General features: G+C 45.5%; 1 protein-coding gene across 1 annotated transcript in view; it reads right to left on the bottom strand.

The window, feature by feature from the left end:
* The window catches only part of MICU1 (mitochondrial calcium uptake 1), a 294,629-nt gene extending 278,951 nt beyond the window's left edge, over positions 1-15,678 (bottom strand). Inside the window, exon 1 of the mRNA XM_077259125.1 lies at positions 15,504-15,678. The gene's annotated coding sequence lies outside the window, so the exon portion shown is untranslated. The remainder of the gene's footprint in view (positions 1-15,503) is intronic.
* Positions 15,679-16,001: the final 323 nt, after the last annotated feature.

The following is a 16,001-nucleotide window of genomic DNA, read 5'->3' as shown; positions in this document are numbered from 1 at the left end:
CAGTTGCAAAAATAAGAGAATGTCAGCATATTGCCAGTAGTCAACATATTAATTTCCAAGAGGAACAACAAGAGAATGTTATACGGCAGAATAATCAGAAGAGACAAGATAGGAGTAGTAACAGAGAACCTTTCATGCAAGCAGCTCTCTGACAGGTTTTGAAAAAGAAGTAGAAAAATTCCTAAAGTAAAAAATAAAGAAAGGCCATGTTCACAAGCAGCATTTTTACTGAATTTTTTTCCTCTGCAGCCAAAACAACAACATATAACAATTAAAAGAAGGAAACGCCTCTTGTGTGAGGGACTGCACAGTGAATGACCTTTGCAGTAACAATAGTATTATACATCTAATGATCCAAATTGATATGGTGGGCCTAGATAAATTACATCATATATACACTGCTCAAAAAAAATAAAAGGAACACTCAAATACCACATCCCAGATATCACTGAATGAAAAATTCCAGTTGCAAATCTTTATTCATTATATAGTGGAATGTGTTTAGTACAATAACATAAAAATGATCAACGTAAATCAAAACTAATATCCCACGGATTTGGAATGATGCTCAAAAATCAAAGTGGAAAATCAAATTACAGGATGATCCATCTTCAATGGAAATGCCTCAAGAAAAGGAAATGATGCTCAGCAGTGTGTGTGGCCTCCATGTGCTTGTATGACCTCCCAACAATGCCTGCGCATGGTCCTGATGAGGCAACGGATGTTCTCCTGAGGGATTTTCTCCCAGACCTGGATTAAAGCCTCAGACAAATCCTGGACAGTCTGTGGTACAAAGTGGCGGTGGTGGATGGTGCGAGACATGATGTCCCAGATGTGATTGATTAGTTTCAAGTCTGGGGTACGGGCAGTCAAGTCCATAGCTTCAATGCCTTCATCATGCAGGAACTGCTGACACACTTCAGCCACATGAGGCCTAGCATTGTCATGCATCAGGAGCCCAGGGTGCACTGCAACTGCATATGTCTCACAACAGGTCCGAGTATCTCATCCTGGTACCTAATGGCAGTCAGGCTACCTCTGGCGAGCACATGGAGGGCTGTGTGGCCCTCTAAAGAAATGCCTCCCCACACCTTTAGGCTATGTGCACACGTAAGAAAAGAGGTGCAGAATTTTCTGCACAAAATCCGCATCTCCTGGCAAAATCCACAGCCGCGGATTAGCCGCAGTTTTTATGCGGATTTTGTGCAGTTTTTATGCGGAATTGATGCGGATTTTGTGCGGATTTTCTGTGGTTTTTGCCACTGCGGATTTTTAACATGGAGGGGTGCAAAAACGCTGCAGATCCGCACAAAAGAAGTGACATGCACTGCTTTGAAATCCGCAGCAATTCCGCACTGATTTTTCTGCACCATTAACACAGCATTTTTTTTATCCCATTGAATAACATTGTACTGTACATCACAGTGCGGATCTGCAGTGTTTCTGCACGGAAAAATCTGCTGCGGATCCGCAGCAAATCTGCATCGTGTGCACATAGGCTTACTGACTCCCTGCCAAACCGGTCAGGCTGGAGGATGTTGCAGGCAGCAGAACGTTCTCAACAACATCTCCAGACTTTGTCACATCTGTCAGATGTCCTCAGTATGAACCTACTCTCATCCGTGAAGACCACAGGGCGCCAATGTCAAATCTAACAATCTTGGTGTTCTCTGGCAAATGCCGATCGCCCTGCGCAGTGTTAGGATCTGAAAATAACACCCACTTGTGGATGCCGGGGCCTCATATAACCTAATGGAGTTTGTTTCTGACAGTCCGAGCCAGGGCCTGTGGAGTTGGGAGTCGGTATAAGGCCGGCATCACAATAGCGTATTGCATCCGATGCGATATGCTAATGACACTCGGCTCCTGCTCGCAGCAGAGCAGGAGCCGAGTGTCATGCGTCTGTGCTCCGATTCTCTCGCACAGGGAGGATCGGAGCACAGCTGCGGAGGAGGCGGAGAAATGAATTTCTCCATCTCCTCCATTGCTGGGGTCCGCTTATAACGCACATCACTGAGATGATATCCGAGTGGTGTGCGCTGTCTCACTCGCACCCATAGGCTTATATGGGTGCGAGTGAGCCCAGATTTTTCCTCGGTCCGAGACAATGGCAGCATGCAGTGATTGTCTCGGACCGAGGAAAACGGCCGACAAAAAGTCGGCTGCTGGAAGCTGCCCCATAGCCTAACATTGGTCCGAGTGCAATGCGATTTTTTATCACATTGCACTCGGCCGTTTAAAACGCCAGTGTGACGCCGGCCTAAAATGGATCAACTCCTAAAATATATAACAGATTGGGTTAAGTGGAGGATGTGCTGTTAATGTTTTCATAATAATTTGGGAAAGTTATAAAATGTCCTATAAATGTTTGTTCTATTCCTGATCTAAGGATCTCAGCTTTTAGTTGAGATGAATCTGTGCTGCACTTTATGCACATGCTCAGTAGTGAGGCAGTGGAGTCGGAGTCGGTGGTTTGGCTTACCGACTCCACAGTCCTGGTGTGAGCAGACACATGAACGTTAGTAGCCTACTAGAGGTCATTTTTGCAGGGCTCTGGCAGTGCTCCTCCTGTTTATCCTTGCAAAAAGGAGAAGGTAGCGGTCCTGCTGCTTGGTTGTTGCCCTCCTGCGGCCCCCTCCACGTTTCCTTGTATCTGCACCATGCTCTGCACACTGTGCTGACAGACACAGCTACCCTTCTTGCAATAGCTCACATTGATGTGCCATGTTGGAAAAACTGCACTACCTGAGCAACTTCTATGGGTTGTAGACACCGTCTCATGCTACTGTACACTACTTTTAGGGGTTAGAGCAATGACGAAATGCAAAAGTCACCAAAACAACAGCATAAAAGGATAAGAAATGGTCTGTTGTCACCCCCTGCAGAAACACTCCTTTACAGGGGTTGTCTTACTAATTGCCTATCATTTCTACCTGTTGTCTGTTCCATTTCTACCTGTTGTCTGTTCCATTTGCACAACAGCAGGAGAAACGGATTCACAATCAGTGTTGCTTCATAACTGGACACGTTGATTTCACAGAAATGTGATTGATTTGGAGTTACCTGTGTTTTTTGCCTTAATGTATCAAGTTTTTCTGCCTTTTTGGTGCATAAACCTTAAGGAAGTTGCATCATGATGTTTTGGAGGCACTGAACTCTATCAGCATGCACAAGAGACAACAAAAATGCAGCAAAACCTGCTTTTTGTAAGCTTCTTTATTGCCAAGAGAGCGGGTTTTAGGCTACTTTCACACTAGCGTCGTGCACTGTAGAAAAAACGCATCCTGCAAAAGTGCTTGCAGGATCCGTTTTTTCTCCATAGACTTGCATTAGCGACGCAGTGCGACGCATTGCCACACGTCGCAACCGTCGTGTTGCGTCGGACCGTCGCCACCAAAAAACGTTGCATGTAACGTTTTTTGGTGCGTCGTGTCCGCCATTTCAGACCGCGCATGCGCGGCCGGAACTCCGCCCCCGCCTCCCCACACATCACAATGGGGCAGCGGATGCGTTGAAAAACAGCATCTGCTGCCCCCGTTGTGCGGCGCTTTCACTGCTTGCGTCGGTACGTCGCAACGACGCAATTCGTCGTGCGTCGTACGACGCTAGTGTGAAAGTAGCCTTACCTGCCAAAATAAAAATGCAGTGTGTGAATATAGCCTTATTGTGTTTTGGCAGCATTTTAGTTTCTGCATTTTCCACTTTAATGTTTTTGGTGCAGGTTTGAAGCAATGTTTTCAATGTAATTTTTTAGCACAGAAAAAGCTCTGATTCGGCACTTAACACAGATGTGTTTTTACATGCGTTTTTTTCAGTTTCAAAAGCTTATAGAGAAAAAAAATGTGCTGTTCCACAGCATCGCACAGTGGGAATGAGTCTTCATGAAATAACATCCACTCTGCTCAACCTGGTAAATGCATATTTTTTTGCACACAAAAAAACAGTGGGAAAAAAGGCAGTGTTTACTCTACGCTTTAAAGGGAACCTGTCAATCTCCCCCCCCCCCCCCCCAGGCGTTTTTAACTAAAAGAGCCACCTTGTGCAGCAGTAATGCTGCATTCTGACAAGGTGGCTCTTTTAGTTCTGGTTGCTGTAACTGCCGAAATAATCAGTTTTGTAATTTGTCCTAAATACCTTTTCTTCAGTCAAGGAGGCAGGCGTTTCCCCCCTGCTGCAGAAGCCACACAGCCGTCACTCACATCTTCTTGGCGCCGGCTCCTCGCCTCTGTTTTGAAATGAGCCGGCGCCTGCGCTCTTTTCTCCTGCCTTGGGCAGGCACAGTGAGCGCAGCCCGTCTGTCCTCATATGCAGTCTAGCTGACTGTGCCTGTGCGGCCGCCCTGCCTGTGAATCCCAGCCCTGCAGTGTCTTCTGATTTATTCACATTGCGGGGCTGGGATTCACAGGCAGGGCAGCCGCACAGGCGCAGTCAGCTAGACAGCATATGAGGACAGAGGACGGGCAGCGCTCACTGCGCCTGCCCAAGGCAGGAGAAAAAGAGTGCAGGCGCCGGATCATTTCAAAACAGCAGTGAGGAGGCGGCGCCCGGCGCCAAGAAGATTTGAGTGACGGCTGTGCGGCATCTGCAGCAGGGGGGAAACGCCTGCCTCCTTGACTGAAGAAAAGGTATTTAGGACAAATTACAAAACTGATTATTTCGGCAGTTACAGCAACCAGAACTAAAAGAGCCACCTTGTCAGAATGCAGCATTACTGCTGCACAAGGTGGCTCTTTTAGTTAAAAATGCCTGGGGGGGGGGTGACAGGTTCCCTTTAACATGGCTTTGAGTGGTTTTCCCACGAACAAAAAAAGTGAATTTTAATCAATAGATCTTGGAATAATAACTTCCACAATTTGATGTGATTAAATAAAATGTCCCTGTGCTGAGATAATCTTATAAATGTGCCCCTGCTGTGTACTGTGTAATGGCCGTGTCTGACCTTGCAGGGACATGGTCTGATCATACCACAGCTCCTGGGGAGGGGAGGAAGCAAAAGAGTATACAGATAGGACAGCACAGGATCACAGCTGATTCTTTTTGTGAGTAAAACATTTCCCTGCCTATTTTAAACAATGTTTTACCTCAAAGAAAGAATCTGCTGTGATCCCATGCTGTTTTGTCTGTATACTCTCTTTTGCTTCCTCTCCTGCCCAGGAGCTGTGGTATGATGAGACCATGTTCTTCCATGGCCAGACATGGCCATTACACAGTACACAGCAGGGACACATTTATAATAAGATTTTATCTCAGCACAGGGGCATTTTATTTAATCACATCAAATTGTGGAAGTTATTATTACTCCAAGTTCTATTGATTAAAATTCACTTTTGCTCGTGGGAAAACCCCTTTAATATTAACCAGAAGCCTTCTTATCCATTTTAGTAAACAGGAGAAAGAATGCCATACGTGTGCCAGATATATTACATGCAGCCGTACAGAAGAAAAGCATCAGAGCCTTAAAAGGCAATTGGCTCTACTGGAACAAAATCCGAACAGTACGGCTGGATGACTACTAAGTGTGATTCTGCCACAGACAAACCCTTTCAAAGTATCAGAGGAGTCTCCCCATAACAGTCCATCTATGTAAGATTACATCACAGCATCCTAGGGGCATGGCCATCAGTGTAATACATGTTCTCCTTTGTGAACCGTCTTCCTTCTACCTCAAAGACTCCTATTCTCAAAATTACTGCATGTGACCAGATCTCCTCCAAATGAAAAACACTTTACTTAGGAAAGCTGATTTATAATTGGAGGCTGATTGGACAGGTCTGGTCACATGTTCTTCCATCAAGCGTCAGTCATTGCACGGACAGAACTGTGCCGTCTGTGCGGAAAGCGGCACTAAAAAGTGAAAGCCAGAAATTTATGATAAATTTATATGAACTTTCCAGGCAGGCTTAACCACACCCGATCCAAGCTCTGTCCACTTTTGCTAAACTGGAGTAAAAATGCCAAAAGTCGAAAAGAGGTCTCGAAGCTAAAACAAACGACCCCTTTTCATTGGCCTCCTGAAAAATAAAAATTTCTGGGGATTTATTTAACCGCTGACCCCTCTACTTTATATAAATTTAATTTTCTCCCTCTCTTGTCCAAGTTACAAACTCTACTTAATTCATATGAATTGCCTTATCTTTCTTGGATAGGGAGGATCAATGCTGTCAAATTCTATATTTTTCCAAAAAAATTTTATGTTATGAACATGGTCCCTATTCCTCTTCCCAATTCCTTTTTTATCATGGTGAACAAATTAGTTTCAAAATTCATATGGAAAAACAAAAGAGCCAGACTGCCCCCCAAAATTTTATTTTTACCAAAAAATAAAGGGGGACTCGGTCTCCCTGACTTCAAGAAATATTACCAGGCCATTCACCTTTCCCGTTGGCTACGCATGGTCAAGACCAACCCTGATCAGAAAGCTCTAAATTTGGAATTCAGTCTGATGGGTAATATGGCTGATATTTTTCTTTGGTCTTCCTGTACCCCACTCAATTGACGCCATAACTTATAACACTTTATCTATTAGACTTTCTCTAGTTCCTAATATATTACCTCATTGTTATTTTTTAGACCACATCCCACTAAGAGTCATTCCTTGGCTGACTGACCCGAACTATGTTGACGTTTATGGACTCTGGGATTTTTTACCGAATCTGCCAATCTCACACCTTCTCTTTAACCAGGTCCGCTGCACAGAAGACTGGCCAAAAGACGCCAGGAAACAACCTCGGGACCTTTTACAAAAACTTCATATACGTTTTATGATCTCCAAATTGAGGTCGAGATGCAAACATGGTTCTGACTGGCTATGGTTGGAATTTTTAGTAGGTCTCCGGTATATTCCCCTTAAACTCGTCTCTAAATTGTATGTTAATCTGGTCAATCTGCTTTCGCTATTTAAGTCACTTTATTTATCCTCATGGAAATTGGAGCTAAATCTTTCTTTATCTCCCCAGGAGACTAGTCAAATCTTAGGCAACTCCCACGGCTTCTCAAGGTGTATTCTATTACAGGAAAATGTCTTTAAAATTCTTTCACGCTGGTACAGAACTCCGGACAAACTGTTCCATATGGGTTTAGTTTTCTCTCCTCTATGTTGAAGATGCTCTGGTTCGGTTGGAACACTGACTCACATCTTTTGGACATGCCCGGCTATTTCTGCATACTGGTGAGGAATTGATAGTTCCCTTCGCCAATTAGGATTAACTAAACGGAATCTAACCCCCTCAAGAAGTTCTTCTATCACTACCTACTAGAGAGTTTAAGCCCAAGAAACAGAACCTACTACCCCTTTTGTTAGCGGCTGCTAAACACCTAATCTCCATTCATTGGAGACAACCCTCCCCCCCACAATTGCGGAGTGGGTAACTAAAGTTCAAGACATCTACAGAATAGAAGAGCTGTCAAGTTGGGAGTCGCGCTCACATAGAAATTTCCTATCAATAATAAATAGACCCTCCCTTACCCCTTGACAGCTCTCAGTAGCTGTCATACCTACACATCCCTCCTCTCCCTTTCAGAGTCCTGCACCGGAGTGGCAGAGCCCGACCTCAAAACCGCCCCAAATTACTACAAACATTTCTAATCTAGATTGTTCTAATTACCGGTACTCATCCTTTGACTCTTAACTGCTTTAACTGGTGCACTCCTTACTTCTATTGTCTCATCTTTCTAGGTCTCCAGAAGGATTGTATGCTTTCTTTTGGAGCTGTTACTACAATCACTAAGGCTACTTTCACACACAGCATATTTGCTGCGTATTTTTACGCGCGCGTATTTTGCTGCTGCTTTACCTGCGTTTTTTTACGCAGGCAAAAAACGCAGCTGCTTTCACACACAGCGTTTTTTGCGGCGTTTTTTGCAGCTGCGTTTTTTTCAGCATTGTGTACTGAAAATAAAGTTTGTTTGAAAAAAAAAAAAAAAGGGGAAAAAAAAAGTCATTGAGGTCATTTCCTGTCTTTATGACTCAGAATACAATACACACTGGAGTTAACATCATGTCGATTCTGCCAGCTGCAATGGCCTTGAGCCAAAGACGCCTCAGCAAGCGGAACAGACATCAGCTGGGGTTTACTAACCCCACTGTCACTAACCCCAGGTTACTAGGGCAGGCGTCAGTCAGACGCCCCCCCTCGTAACCCTGTACGGTATAGGTATGTTCACACGATCCTGATTTCAATCCTTTTTTTTCAGGACAAAAACCGCAGCTCTTGGCAGAAAACGCAGGTGCGTTTTTGGTGCGTTTTTGATGCGGTTTTTAGTGCGGTTTTTTATGCAGTTTTCTCTGCAGATTGTCTGTGTTTGACACAAATAAAGCTTTAACTGCAGTGGGGGAAAAAAAAAAGAAATGATGTCATTTCCTTGTCCAACCCTTTTCTTCTTCCATCCTCCATTTTGGGACTAAACACCAAAATGAGTGGACGTGTTTTGAATGACAGCGCTCCGCAGAGTGCTGATCGTAGGCCAGATCACAGCCCGCGGATCCAGCTCTATCCAGCTATTTAAGTCTACGTTCACATTTGCGGTCTGCGCCGCAGCGTCGGGCGCCGCATGCGTCATGCGCCCCTATATTTAACATGGGGGCGCATGGACATGCGTCGCACTTGCGTTTTGCGCCGGCCGCATGCGTCACTGCAGCGCACGCATCCGGCCGCAGAGGACGCAGCAAGTTGCATTTTTGCTGCGTCCAAAATCAATCAAAAAAAGGACGCATGCGGCGCACAACGCAAATGTGAACATAGCCTAAGTGCCACGTATTTCAGTGCCACGTATTTCAGTGCCACGTATTTCAGTGCCACGTATTTCAGTGCCACGTGCCACGTATTTCAGTGCCACGTATTTCAGTGCCACGTGCCACGTATTTCAGTGCCACGTGCCACGTATTTAAGTGCCACGTGCCACGTATTTAAGTGCCACGTGCCACGTATTTAAGTGCCACGTATTTAAGTGCCACGTATCACGTATTTCAGTGCCACGTATTTCAGTGCCACGTATCAAAGTGCCACGTGCCACGTATCAAAGTGCCACGTGCCACGTATCAAAGTGCCACGTATCAAAGTGCCACGTGCCACGTATCAAAGTGCCACGTATCAAAGTGCCACGTGCCACGTATTTAAGTGACACGTGCCACGTATCAAAGTGCCACGTATCAAAGTGCCACGTGCCATGTATTTAAGTGACACGTGCCACGTATCAAAGTGCCACGTATCAAAGTGCCTAGTGCCACGTATTTAAGTGACACGTGCCACGTATCAAAGTGCCACGTATCAAAGTGCCACGTATCAAAGTGCCACGTATCAAAGTGCCACGTGCCACGTATTTAAGTGACACGTGCCACGTATCAAAGTGCCACGTGCCACATATTTCAGTGCCACATATTTCAGTGCCACGTGCCACGTATCAAAGTGACTGAGCGCCGGCCCTAAAGTGAAAGTGAAAGCAGAGCGGTGACGTCACCGCTGTGCTGTTAAGGCCGGAGCTCAGTCAGTGTCAGGAAGCAGACGCTGGGGGACGCGCAGGTGAGCATGTACTGTTTGTTTTTTTTACTTTTACGCTGGTAACCAGGGTAAACATCGGGTTACTAAGCGCGGCCCTGCGCTTAGTAACCCGATGTTTACTCTGGTTACCCGGGGGCCTCGGCATCCTTGGTCGCTGGAGAGCGGTCTGTGTGACAGCTCTCCAGCGATCAAACAGCGACGCTGCAGCGATCGGCATCGTTGTCGCTATCGCTGCAGCGTCGCTACACACACACACACACACACACACACACACACACACACACACACACACACACACACACACACACCATGCTGCTTCACTGGGGGGCGGGGGCTTCCCTCTTCCTGTCCGACGTCACGTCCGGTCCTGGGTGTCAACCCCTCCGTACAAAGACGCCGACACCCAGGACAAAGGCGCTGTGTGTGCACGTTAATATGGGGCCCTAGGGGGATACGCAGACACGCCGCTGCGTAAAGAATTGACATGTCAATTCTTTTTACGCCGGCGTGTTTGCAGACAAAAGCGCCGCGTTTTTTTGCGGTGTGTCTGAACGGCAAAGTGAATTTCTCATTCACTTTGCCGGCAGACGAAAATGACATTGCGCATTTTTGAAAAGCGCCCGCAAAATAGCGCTCAAAAATGTGCTATGTCTGAAAGTAGCCTAAGGCTACTTTCACACTGGCGTTAACTGCATTACGTCGCAATGCGTCATTTTGCCGAAAAAACGCATCCTGCAAAAGTGCTTGCAGGATGCGCTTTTTCTGCATTGACTAACATTAGCGATGCATTTGCGACACATTGACACACGTCGCAACCGTCGTGAGACGGTTGCGCCGTGCTGTGGCGGACCGTCGGGAGCAAAAAAGTTACATGTAACGTTTTTTGCTCCCGACGGTCCGCTTTTTCCGACCGCGCATGCGCGGCCGGAACTCCGCCCCCACCTCCCCGCACCTCACAATGGGGCAGCGGATGCGCTGGAAAAATGCATCCGCTGCCCCCGTTGTGCGGCAGAGACAACGCTAGCGTCGAACATCAGCCCGACGCACCGCGACGGGCCGAGCCCGACGCTAGTGTGAAAGTAGCCTTAGTTAATACTACCTGAAATTAGTTCTTTATATTGTTTAGTTCCTTTTATAGTAACCTGTTTCATGGTCTCTGCCAGTACAATTTCATTGAAATGTAACTGATGCTCTATCTAATTGTTATTTTCGGGCTTGTGAAGCATATGTTGATTAATTGGCTGAGCCATAACTTTCTTGTTTTGTACTGTATGTAAAAATTCTCTTAAATAAAGAATTACAAAAAAAAATGCCAAAAGTCACAAAATGATTGTGCAACTCCAATTTCCACAGAAATGCTGCCATATTAAAAGGCGTTTTACACCAGAATTCTACCGAAAACACCTTGCTGAATTGCAACCAAAGTGCTTTTGTGCTTGCCTTATCACTAGTACCAGTGGGGGAGGGATATCAGAGGTCTAGTATCCAGCGTTTTCTCATCATTGCTGGAGTTCTTCTTCAGCGTGAATTTGCTATGTCGCTTCCTAACGTTCTTTAACGCAGCCCTATTCAGTCATACAAATTATGGGAAAAGAGAATATACAGTCTTTAAAAAAAAATGCATGGAAACATTTGAGAATAGCGATTCCTCACTTAGGCAGCCTGAGATATTGTCATGCACAGCAGGTAAGACATCTTCTTGAAAGGTTGTTCTTGCTGTAAAGGTTAATGGAGGTTTTGAGGGATTTCCCTAATGGATAAGTTAAGTGGAGTGGCTCTGTGAAGGATGGGAATTGGAGCTATCAGTAAGACTTCATATAGCAGAGATAATTTGCTTTGCTGCTGGCACCTATGCGCACTATGGTCTAGGACAGTTTATAATAGTGAGACTTCAGCATTTTAATGAGAACTGCTTTTCACAGCAAGCTCAACAAGACACGCTTGAGAATGCAATATCCCAAAGTCATCGCTGTAATAGCGGTTAAGAAATGCAAAAAGCCAACAGGGAACAGCTAACACATGCAGATAAGCTTCAGGATCTCCAAATAGAGCAGCAGTTATATAGAAGGAGTAAAAAATATATAAATATACATACATACATACAAACACACACTCACACGTATACACAGTGGCGTAACTTGAAACTCATGGGCCCAGATGCGAAAGCTCCAGCGGGGTCCCCAAATAATGTAAATCTTTAATAGCAATAGTCTTTTTCTATAGGCCAAATGGACTTTTAGGGCCCTTTAGGTTCCAGGGCCCGGGTGTGATTGCAACCTCTGCACCTGTTGTAGTTACACCCCTGTGTATGCACTGGGACATTGCTGTTAATATAAACACCTTAAGGGAACATGACAGCTGATACATGCTGCCCGAGCCACAAACAATCTTTATCAGACACTGGCTGTATAATTTCAGCCATGTATTATGAAAGGATGCAGCGTTTCAGGGAAAAGCAGTTTGACAGTCACGAGGGACAGAGCTGAACATGGAGGCTAGTCAGACAGACCCCGGCATGTATAATCTGCCAGGTTCTGAGCTTATTGGAGAAGTCATCAGCACGACTATGGAGCCAATATGCCAAAATTTCAACTGCTTAAAGGGAATCTGTCAGTAGGTTTATTTCATATGGAATCTGAGAGCAGCATAATGTAGGGACACAAGTCAGTCCCTTGTTCACCAAATTATTTGAAAAAATGTTCCCACAAAGCTCCGCAGTAGTCCAACCCCATCTGCCATTACCCCGATTGCCATCATACCAGGGAAATCAGGAAGATCCAGCAAATCGCCAGAATTTACGCATCTCATGTGATGCACCAATTCTGGGGTGGCTGCGGGCTGGTATTTTGAGGCTGCGAAGGGTCCAAGAACCAGGGACATTCGCACCCTGATAATATAAGCCCGCAGCTGTCTGCTTTACCTTGGCCTTTTATCAAAAATAGGGGGACCACATGTCAGTTTTAAAAATTATTTATTAGGCTAAACCAGGCTAAACACACCTGCGTAAAAACACTTACAACTCATGTGCTTTTATTTTTTTTTTATCTGCAGATTTTCCGCATCTAATGCAAGTCTATGGGGATGTTCCCTCAAGAGAAAAGGATAAAGGATAAAACTAGTAAAACTTATTGTGGGAACGTACCCTTACGTATTATAGACATATATGAGGCTGTCAAGTTCAGGTCAGGAGACCAGCGGATATAGTCTGTGCATCACTCGGACCATGACACACGGATGTGCGAATGCCACCTAAACATACAGCAGCCAGCCTCTGATTCATGCTGCCCGTGGATTGGGGTGCACCAATCTGCTGTCAGGTTCCCTTTAATAAGAGGTCAAATTCAATGCTTTACATTTTCTTTTATTCATTTAACAAGATGAGACAACAGCTTTAAAATTTGCAACAAAGTGTCTTGTTTTCGATGAAGCTTTTTTTGATCCCATGAGATTTTTCACATCCTTGGCTCTGAAGAAGTGTAAAATAAAGAATAGCAAAAACTAATCACACAACTAGCAACGTTTTCCCTTTGACTTCAGCGCCAATTGTACTTGTCAACGGTCTGGGTTCTACCCAATAATATACTGTAAAGTAAAAGGTAAATTGTGTCCAACACATAACAAGGATTAGAGCTTAAAACCCAAAAGTGTCTATTAGAATATCATTAAACCATGCAGGACATTCATGGAGGTACGCGGACCTGGTACCAAACCCTGGTCCGTTATTCTAGCAATCACAGCTTCATCTTTGTATGATCCGACATGCAGAACATTACTACACAGAGGCTGTTCTAGGTTTTTAATCTTTTATGGAATAAGACACCTTTCATTTAGAATGAGATCTTAGAAGCAGAATGCATGAAAAATACAATTCTGCCACATATTTTATTTTTGTTGTTTACCATAATTGACAAACGTTATAAGTATAAGGAATATTCAATAGGTGTAGACTTTATATTACCGAATATATTTTGCAATGATAATTAAAGGGGTTATGCACTACTTTTACATTAATGGTGTATCCGTAGGATAGGTCATCAATGTCTGCCCTGTCGCAATAACTTACCGATTCTTGGGACTCCCGGTGATCTCGAGAATGGAAGTCTGGGACCTGATGATTGGAGAACCTCTTGAAGGGAGAGGAAATCTACTTCTATTCTACATAGACTTTCCCATTGATGAGATTCTATCTGCACAGACTACAGATTTTACCTCAAAATTGAGAATTTTGGTAATGACCGACCAATTTTAACAGAGAAAGAAGCAGATTTCTCTGATAATATATTACAAAGCTGCATATTTTCATGTGTAATATTGATTTATAAAATAAAAATTATAACAGTTACGCTTTAACTTAACATTATCAAAACACGACGTTATGCCTGATACTTTTGAATCTGCATCTCCTCTTCCTTCAAGAAGGGTTCTCCAGTCAGGTCCCAGCGTTCTATTCTTGGGATCAGAGAGTCCTAAGAATCAGTGAGTTATTGCCTATCTTATGGACAAGGGATTATTTCCTATTTTTTGAGTGACACTTTTATAAAAATGCATTTAATTATGTTTAATATTTCTTCAAAATCATCATTTCTGCTAAATCATATTATATCACATGTTTATATGTAGAAAGGGATGAACAGATGGGATTGGAGATTTCTTTCACTCCCACCATTAGTCCTGGAGGGTGACTGTCAATTACAGCCAATTTCCATCAGCTGATCACGGCCTCTGCATAGCCCATCATGTAGGGAGGCGTCGTCCACTACTAGTCAAATAAACAGGAGCCGATCTGCAGAATCCGTTGGTGATGGAGCGGTGGCGCTCGGCTCCATCATACTGGTTACGGCCAGCTGATGCCGTGTGTCAGACCCCCACTGGTCGAATAGCGATGACGCATTATAAGGGCAGGCGACCAGAATCATCTCTAAGATTGTCCCATAAACCTTTAGCTCAAGCGCAATATCTGCCATGTGGCTGAAAACCAGTCCATTACACACCGTCTGGAGGTTAATGATAGGATCGCTACTTCCAACAGGTGGCGCTATAGAGTTAAGTCCTCTTTTTCTCAGAAGAGACAATTTGCAGCTTTAGCAGAGGATTTTTTTTTTCAAATTCATTCTCAAACTCATTTTTGTAACTTTTTTTTAAAAAACTTATCACAAATACGCACATTAATGCCAAAGGAAAAAAAAAACAAAACCAAAAAAAAAAACTTAGGTCATGCTGCAGGTCAGAAAAATGTTCCAGACCTCAAAAGCGAAAAGCAAGCATACGTCTGCCTAGATCTATATTCTCTGCTGCTCCAGCACCTCTGGTTACCAGCATGTGCCGCAACGGACACCCACCAGGCCAAAATGGGGTCCACAGATTAGGGAGCTTGCAGAAGACTGAAAGAAAACTCAGTAAGTTACCAATGATTCCTATACCCTGACAACTTGTCACTACAGTATGCGTTGTCAGAAGTGTGTCTCACAGCGCCCCCTCCGTCCAGCAGCTGCCCACACAGTGCCCCTCCGTCCAGCAACTGCCCACACAGCACCCCACCGTCCAGCAGCTGCCCACACAGCGCCCCTCTGTCCAGCAGCTGCCCACACAGCGCCAGTCCGTCCAGCAGCTGCCCACACAGCACCCCTCCGTCCAGCAGCTGCCCACACAGCGCCCCTCCGTCCAGCAGCTGCCCACACAGCGCCAGTCCGTCCAGCAGCTGCCCACACAGCGCCCCTCCGTCCAGCAGCTGCCCACACAGCGCCCCTCCGTCCAGCAGCTGCCCACACAGCGCCCCCTCCATCCAGCAGCTGCCCACACAGCGCCCCCTCCGTCCAGCAGCTGCCCACACAGCGCCCCTCCGTCCAGCAGCTGCCCACACAGCGCCAGTCCGTCCAGCAGCTGCCCACACAGCGCCAGTCCGTCCAGCAGCTGCCCACACAGCACCCCTCCGTCCAGCACCTGCCCACACAGCACCCCTCCGTCCAGCAGTGCACACGCGAGCTGTCACTGCTCCTTACTACCCACCTGGCCTTTGTAGCTGACCAGTGGCGCCCCCTCTGGATGCTGCTCCTGCTTCCTGTGTAGCACGAATATGGCTCCGGGTGCTACGCAAACAAGCCGCCACAGCAGCCGGAGACACTGTGTGTAACACAGCGCAGCCCAAGCACAGACAGGAAGAGAAACGGACTACAGCTCCCACAATGCTTCACGCACAGACAAAACTTTATTGAAAACGAACAAATTTAGAAACATCTGTGAAAAGTGTATCCTCTGGGTAATAATGTGAGATGTGTGGCGGGCTCGGTGTGAGGTGTGCAGGCTCTGCATGGAGAGGGGCACATAGGAGACCTGCTGCTTCTCTTGGCCGACATTCATTCTGCAGTCAGTAGTTCCAGCTCTGACGAGTTCGCAGGCGTCAGGCAGAGTTATGTCAAGTAAATGTGATGGCATAGTCTGTACTGAGAATGTGAACGACGTCCAGAAATCACATCCTGGGGTGTCAATGGGAAATCCAAGTTATCC

The sequence above is a fragment of the Ranitomeya variabilis genome, chromosome 4, assembly GCF_051348905.1.
Source record: "Ranitomeya variabilis isolate aRanVar5 chromosome 4, aRanVar5.hap1, whole genome shotgun sequence".
Classification (NCBI taxonomy): Eukaryota; Metazoa; Chordata; class Amphibia; order Anura; family Dendrobatidae; genus Ranitomeya; species Ranitomeya variabilis.
This window is presented reverse-complemented; position numbering and strand designations above follow the sequence as displayed.